General features: G+C 51.5%; 1 long non-coding RNA gene across 1 annotated transcript; it reads left to right on the top strand.

Moving 5' to 3' along the window:
- Positions 1-1,369: 1,369 nt before the first annotated feature.
- Positions 1,370-2,350, top strand: LOC147575382 (uncharacterized). The gene is made up of 2 exons (XR_015242329.1): positions 1,370-1,814; positions 2,070-2,350. It is a non-coding gene; the product is annotated as an uncharacterized LOC147575382 (long non-coding RNA).
- Positions 2,351-8,373: the final 6,023 nt, after the last annotated feature.

Genomic DNA, 8,373 nt, shown 5'->3' with positions numbered 1-8,373 from the left:
ATTTAGAACCCATGGCTTTAATACACAGGAGATGGAACCCTATCTGTGAACCAGACACTGATGCGTGGAGATAGACAGGGACCTGGTGAGTCACAGAAACCAGCTGGGCTCACAGGGCTTTGGCCATCGTGAAGTCTGTGCCCTGTGACCAGCAGGGGGAGCTGTGGGACTGCCTTGTCGTCCTTACACTGTTGCTCAGTGAGGGCCATTCACTCAAGACTCTGGGCCTGGAGGCAGGGCCCTGTGTGACCTGAGGGGACTCAGGGATTGGGGGGGGGGGACCTGAGGGGACTCAGCAGCTGTGTCTCCTCCAGCCTAGCAGAGTCCCCTGAGCAGGGACCTGTGTGTTGCCTCAGCAGGTGCTTCCTCCCAGTCCTATCTCTGGGGTTGAAAGCAACCTCCATTCATCTCAGTATGTGGTATGAGATGAGTTCCAGCACAAGGGAGGGGCTGGGCAGTCACTGGACGGGACCCATTTGCATGGACAGCCCCTCCTGTGGCAGAGGGTGGAGGAGAAAAGGAGGCTTGGGGCAGCCCAGCCCACTGTGGGGACCAGAAGCTGTGCTACCATGGACTGGACTCCTCTCCTCCTCATGCTCCTGTCTCACTGCACAGGTTGGGAGAGGCCCGGGGACACAGGGAGCCCCCAAATCTCTATTCCTGTGCTCAGAATCCTGAGAATGCTTTTTTCCATTTCTAGCTTCATCACCCATGATTATCTGTTTGCAGGCTCCCTGTCCCAGCCTGTGCTGACCCAGCCGCCTTCCCTGTCTGCATCTCCGGGAACAACAGCCAGACTCACCTGTACCCTGAGCAGCGGGTTCAGTGTTGGAGGCTACTACATAAATTGGTTCCAGCAGAAGCCAGGGAGCCCTCCCCGGTATCTCCTGTACTACTACTCAGACTCAGATAAGCACCAGGGCCCCGGGGTCCCCAGCCGCTTCTCCGGGTCCAAAGATGCCTCGGCCAATGCGGGGCTTCTGCTCATCTCTGGGCCACAGCCTGAGGACGAGGCTGACTATTACTGTGCTACATATCATGGCAGTGTTACTCACAGTGACTCAGATAACGAGGAAGTGAGATTAAAAACCTCTGGGTTCACAGATTTTGTCTCCAAGCCTCTTTTATTGAGAAGCTTCTGTGGAGGATCCTATAGGGGAGAGTCCTCTGTGGTGAGACCTGTCCTTGACGAGGTTGAAGTGACACACAAGAAATTTAATAGTGAACATATGGGAATCAACATAGACCTAGAAAGTCAAAAGACACGCGGGCAAAATGAGATCTATGTTTTTCTGAATTACATGGAAGGAGGTAGGGGTCTAGTGTTCAATGCAAAGAAATGCACTTCACAGACAGAAGAAGAAGAGTAGAGTAGATGTTTCATATACAATGTGTGCAGGGCCCCTGGGAAACGATGGGACACAGAGGACTGTGACCAAACAGGCTTTGCTGGGTCCCCGTCTGCCCCACCTCGTTCATATCCTAGTGCAGTTGTCTGTGGTGCCAGCTGTCTTCCTGGGGCAGCTGCCCCCCCGAATGTTTCAGTCACTTGAAGAGACATGAAGAGCTTTTCCTGAGTGTATGGGCATCGACTGCTTTTTAACTCATGATAACCTTCATGTCAGTGTGGCCCATCCAGGCGAGGCCTGCCTTGTGCCCTGCAGTTCTGGTAAAAAGTTGCTAAGGCCAAGGTCAAAAGGTTGCTGCCTGTGTTCTCCTCTAGGATTTTGATGGTTTCCCATCTCACATTTAGGCCTTGCATCCATTTTGATTTTATTTTTGTATAGAAAAATAAGTGTAAGTGGGGCGCCTGGGTGGCGCAGTCGGTTAAGCGTCCGACTTCAGCCAGGTCACGATCTCGCGGTCCGTGAGTTCGAGCCCCGCGTCGGGCTCTGGGCTGATGGCTCGGAGCCTGGAGCCTGTTTCCGATTCTGTGTCTCCCTCTCTCTCTGCCCCTCCCTCGTTCATGCTCTGTCTCTCTCTGTCCCAAAAATAAATAAACGTTGAAAAAAAAAAATTAAAAAAAATAAAAAAAAAAAAAGAAAAATAAGTGTAAGAAAGTGGTCCAGTTCTATTCTTCCGCATGTTTCTGTCCAGTTTACCCCATGCCATTTGTTGAAAAGACTGTCTTTTTTCCATTGGATATTCTTTCCTGCTTTGTCGGACATGAACTGGCCATGTATTTGGGTTTTCTATTCTGTTCCATTGATCTCTGTGCCTGTCCTGTGCCAGTACCATACTGTCCTGATGACTCCAGCTCTGTAATCCAGCTTGAAGTCCGGAATCGGAGTCTCTTTAAATAGATGCTATATTATATTCACAGGCTATAAAACACAGACCGTGCTAAATATTTAATGTTACCGAGCTTTTGTGACTCCAGCGTGGCTTTGAGGCCGGTGACCTCAGTGTGATCTCCCTGTTTGCCTGGGTGACAGTCCCATGTTGCTGGACATGTGATGCCGCTGTTCCTGTCCTCATTTCCAGCAGCTTCCTTTCTTCAATGAATGCAGTTTTGTTCCCTCTGTTCCTTTCTACACTGATGTTTAATTTGGTATCTGTTCAGACTCTGGTCACTTCATTCAATACTTGTTTCATCCTATGTAGTTCAAGGTTTATTTTCTCATTTTCTGTTCTGAGGATGGAAATTCATAGCCTGAGGTCCACTCAATCACCTCCTTGTGTCCCACGTGGGGACACACCCTTCCATGTCCTGTGCTGTGCCACAGCTGTCCCTTCAGTGTCCCCAACCAGCTCTCCCTGTCACAAATTCTGTCCTAGGACTTCCCACAGAGCAAAATCTCTAATGAGCAGCGCTGACGGCAGGCAAAGCCTGGATAAAAAGTCTCTGGAACATGGAGGGGAGATCACATGATGGCTCCATAGAGGTCCCTGCTGGATGCTCAGGCCCTGCTCTGTCCTCACACCTGCAAAAGCCTCATCTGAATTTGCTGAGTCCCGTCTGCGCTGCTCCAGATGGGCCTCACATCCTCACACTCTGTGTCCTCCTCTGTGAAGGTGTGTGTCCCTAGGCGAGCTCCTGTTCACACTCTACTCCCAGAGGCAGCTTGCCTCCTCTGAGCCTGTCACGGGGACAGATCCCTTCTGCTGTCTGCTCCCTTTGTCCTTTCTTCAGCTCCACAGTGGTTCACAGGCTCCCCTTGGTCAGGTCTGATCACGTCCCTCCCGCTAGTCTCCTGTCCACAGAGGAAGCCCAGTCGGGGAAGGCTCACCAGGACGGCACTTCCATCCTTCCCTGGAAGATCACTCTCATCCGGTAGAAATACAGTCATCAGGGAAGTGGATGAAGGAGGGGTTTGGGGGGAGCAGGTAAAAAGGAGAGGTTTGCCCAGAGAACCGCGGGAGGTGCTGGGAGATGGTGTCTAGAGGTTTCTGCAGGCCACGTGCTCCCAGCTGGGCAGCCCTCCACTGACGGTAGGCCCAAAGACTGGGCTTTTTACTTTCCGTGGGGACTGGGAAAGACTGTTCTCTCTGGGCCTGGCAGAGTCCCCTGCACAGGGGCCTGTGTGTAGTCCCAGGAACTGCTTCCTCCGGGCCCACTCATGGGGGAAACAGCTGCATAAGGCAGGCTCCCTTTCCAAGGGCTTCAGACATGGTGAAGGCACATGGGGGAGAGGCAGGGGTGGTCTCAGTTGCATGTGAAGCCTCTCTGAGAAGGCCACAGGTAGCAGATAAGAGAGGCCTGGGACAGCCCAGTCCCAGCCCTGTGGCCTAATAAGGGTCTGTGTCATTATGGCCTGGACCCATGTCCCCCTTATGCTCCTCTGTCACTGCGCAGGTAAGGACAGACCTCAGCACTCTAGGGTTGGCCTCCAGTCTGAGTCAGAATCCTCTGGCTCACATCCTCCAGTGTCTATACTCTGTCCCTTCTCCTCATTCTGATGTGTCTGTGTTTATACTTCCCTGTCCCAGCCTGTGCTGACCCAGCTGCTCTCCCTCTCCGCATCTCCAGGAACAATTGCCAGACTCACATGAACCCTGAGCAGGGACAGGAGTGTTGGTGGTTATAACATCGTCTGGTACCAGCAGGAGGCAGGGAGCCCTCTCCGGTCTTTCTGTTCTACTACTCAGACTCATACAAGCAGCTGGGACCTGGGGTCTCCACTCATATCTCTGGATCCAAAGATGTCTCCACTAATACAGAAATTTTGCCCATGTCTGGGCTGCAGCTTGAGGACGAGGCTGACTATTACTGTGCTACAGCTCACGGCAGTGGGAATGGCTATCGTTACTCACAGCGTCTCAGATAAGGAGGAAGTGATGTAAGACCCCTGGATCCACAGACCTCGGCTTCAGCCTCTTTTCATTGAGAAACTTACGTGGAGGCACAAGCAGGGGTTACATAACTTCAGGAAGATCTGTCCTTGAACAGAGGAAAGAGACATACCCAGGTTATGCCTGCAACGCGGGACAGCACAGGGCATCCCAGGAAGACACCGACATTGACGTAACACAGCCCAACTTCACGTCCCCATGGGGTCTGGATGATAAACAGGAATAAATACTGCATCTGTAACTGAACGTGCTACCCAGCAAACATTCATCCACACATCAGTTCCACCATCTCATTCCATAAAGTGTGACCTTGTGTCACTACTGATGCATCCACAGCTGACATATTGACAATAACCCTGGTCATAGACACAGTCTCCTCTCTCTGAATCAGCTACACTTGAACTTGGACCAGACTCTACAGACTCTTCCTGATAACACTCCCCACACCCTCCTTTCTTTTCTCCTCTCTGCTCCCTCATCTCTCAGGCTTAGGCCTTCAGTCTCTCCATCTGGCTCTTCAGGTAGGAACTCCGTCTCCATGTTAGGATTTCAGAGGGAACTGGAAATGATCTTGCTGTAGTTTTCAGTCTCCAGGGCCCAACTCCAGGGAGGAGAATGACCAGAAGACAGAGCTGTGTGAATCCCCTCATATTCTCCTTCCTGCTTCTGTCACTTGACAAGGCCCGGACTTCTGATTGAGGGAAGCGTTAAAAGGTCTGCTCTCAAAGGAGCCACAATTGCCTAATAAATCCTCCTCCAGTAGAAATGGCTTTAAGACACTGACTTTTAAATGAAAAATCCTGGGCCCTCAGATGGAGAGCCATCCCTCAGTGTGTGGAGAAGCCTTAAGAGGATTTAAGGGCAACTTGGCCTCATTTTTGGTCACATATGCGCGTGCACGCGCCCACGTACAAACACACACACACACGCGCGCGCGTGCACACACACACAGAACTCCCTCCTGAATGTATATTGTCCTGGACTCTGCAATTTCTGGGCTTCTTTGTCTCTCCAGAAGTCATGGTCAACCTGAGCTCACCCAGCCATTCTCAGTAAAACAGCCTCCAGGAGGCAGAACCTCAACCAGCATGAAACCCAGTGACATCGAGTGTAACTGAGGTCCTGTCACCAGGGCAGGATGTGCCCTGATCATCTGCTTCCTGGGACAAGTTTATGCTCAGGAATCCCAGGGCAAGTCTCTGTCCATTGGGCAGTTCACCCCCCAACCATCTCTGGGCTCCAGTCACTGCCTGAGGCTGATCAGTAGATTGATTCTGAGACAGCAGAGTCAGTGCTGCTCCCATGGAGCTCAAGGCTCATGAGGACATAACACAGGCCCTCCCTGTGCTCTCGGGGCTGGCGTCACTCCCCCAGACACTCCAGTGAACCTCCAGCCAGAATGGACCCGTACTAAAAAGTCTGTCCCAACTGAGGGCCACAGGGACTGTGACTTCAGGGACACAGTGCTCCTTATCTCCACCTCACCTGGAGTCACATGTGGGATCTTCGAAAGAATTTTCTGGGCCAAATTGGTCTTGGGTAATAGAAATTCATTCCTCTAGTCACTGGCGAGTGAGTGAGTAATTACTCTATTCTGAACTTGCTGGACACAAGATACAGTGACTATTGTTCTACCCACCCCTGAGATGAGTCTGACCCCTAAGCATCCATCCTGGAAGCTCTGTGTGTTAATTCCATCATTGAGGTGGGTCTGAAGTTCACAGGAACTAGCTGTTCATGGTGTTTACCTGGGCACTGCGTTGGGCTTTCTTACTACTTGCAGGACAAGACCTAGTGTACAAAACTCACAATTAAAATAATAATAATAAAAATAATAATAAGTGAAATGATTTAGAAACAAGTTTACAGACCTCTATTCAACCAAGAACCAAAAGTCATATCATTTCATTATTTTTTCATCCATCTTTTTTCAACTACTATTTCAGTCCATATTGTCTCAGCAATAAGCACGAATCTGTGAAAATACACTGGTGATTAAATACCTGCATCTTCCCGTTGACAGTGTTGTTGAGTTTAAATATTCTTACTGAGCTGAGTGTTGTATAAAATCACCCACGTTCATTTTGAGGCAACAGTTGTCCAAATGGTGACAGACACATGAAGTCTGCGACGAGGTCCCCGTCGGAGCACCCGCGGCTGTCACTCCTTCCCTCCTGGAGCTTCCTGCAGGTTTGTCCTTCGTGCTCTGTGGTCAGGGCCACACTTGGGCTCCTGCAGACTTGGGTCTGTGTGCTGGGGGACAGATCCTAGGAGGGAATCACTAACCACAGTGTGTGGAGAACTGTTGTTTCACGGAGGTGGAAGTAGTGACAGACGACGAAGATGGTCAGTGTGTAACCCCCCTAGGAAGGCACACGAGGGCGTCTACCCACAACCTGGAGAAAAGGGCTCCCTGTCTCCTCAGTGCTGAGGGAGCTTCTGGGAAAGAGAACTCTGAGCCCAGAGAGGAACCAGGGAAGAGGGAAGAAATCAGCCTCCTGCACAGAACTGGCCATGCGTCAATGTGGACCCATCGCTGCTCTGGCCCTGATCCTCATCTGTGTGGTTGTGCCAGAGTCACCACCTCAGTCCTGCCCCATCAACAGCCAAGGGAACCGTGGACGGACTCACTACGTGGAGCCTGTGTAGAGCAAAGTGTACCCTGAGGTGATGGGAGGTCACATAGCGGGCATCTGGCCTGGCCTGAAGGAATGGGACAGTGGACAGAGTAGTGGGGAGGCAGGAGCTCTCTTTGATGGGCTCTGGTCGCCATGTCACATAACGCTGTGTCCAGGCCTGGACACCAGGGGGTGCTCATCACTTGTGTCTGAGGAGTCAGGGATGGTCAGAGCTGGGAGTTTCCACTTGCCACTGCCTGTGCCCTCTGATCATGGGTCACAGCTGTGACGTTCCCACTCCTAGCTCTACATAGCACCTCTCTTGCTCACCCCCTGGACATCCTCAGGCAGAGGCACCTAAAGCAGGACCAGTTAGGGGGCAGAGAGCTGGGGTCTCATTTGCATGGATGGGCCCTCTGGAAAGGAGATATTAGGGGGGGCTCTTCAGCAGTGGGACCACAAAAGGCAGGATCAGTGATGACCCCCACCATGGCCTGGTCACCTGTCTTGCTCATCCTCCTCACTCTCTGCGCAGGTAACTGTATGCAGGGACGGGGAAAGGGTCCTGGGAGGACACATGGGCCCTGATCCCCCTCTTGCCTCCAGATCCCAGCATCCCCCTCTCTTTGTCTCTCCCACTTATAGGCTCCTGGGAAGACGTTGGGCCCTGTCTGTGCTGACTCAGCCAGCCTCATTGTTTGTCTGGGTCCCTGGCCCAGACAGTCACCATCTCCTGCACTGGAAGTGCCAACAACATCGTATTCTTAATTTTTTTTTTATGTTTATTTATTTTTGATAGACACAGAGAGACAGAGAACAAGTGGGGGAGAGACAGAGACAGAGGGAGACACAGAATCTGAAGCAGGATCCAGGCTCCAAGCTGTCAGCACCGAGCCCGACGTGGGGCTCGAACCCACAATCCGCGAGATCATGACCTGAGCCAAAGTCAGACGCTTAACCGACTGAGCCACCCAGGTGCCCCAACAACATCGGTATTCTTGGTGTGAGCCGGTACCAACAGCTCCCAAGAAAGGCTGCCTCAAACTCCTCATCTATGATAATAGCAAACGACTCTCAGGGGTCCGTGACTGATTTTCTGGCCGCAGGTCTGATGACTCAGACTCTCTGACCATCACTGGGCTCCAGGCTGAGGACGAGGCTGATTATTACTGCCAGTCCTTTGACTACTGTATCCGTGTTCATCCAGTGCTCCAGGCCTGTGGGGAAATGAGATAAAAACCTGTCCCACAGCAATGGGACTTGCCATCCAACCCTGACTTTTTGGCCAAGTCAGCTGTTTCTTTGTTTGTTTGATATAAACTGGGGTCTGAGACCCGCTCCGGGGAATATGTCTGTCTACAAAGTCTTTCCACATTCTTTTAAATTTCAGCTTGAAGCCTGTGCTTGGAAGCAATATCTTGTGATTTTTTTTCAAATTTAGCATATAGTCCAGGATGTCACT

This window comes from Puma concolor, chromosome D3, assembly GCF_028749965.1.
Source record: "Puma concolor isolate L17-30 chromosome D3, mPumCon1.1.hap2, whole genome shotgun sequence".
In the NCBI taxonomy this organism is placed as follows: domain Eukaryota; kingdom Metazoa; phylum Chordata; class Mammalia; order Carnivora; family Felidae; genus Puma; species Puma concolor.
This window is presented reverse-complemented; position numbering and strand designations above follow the sequence as displayed.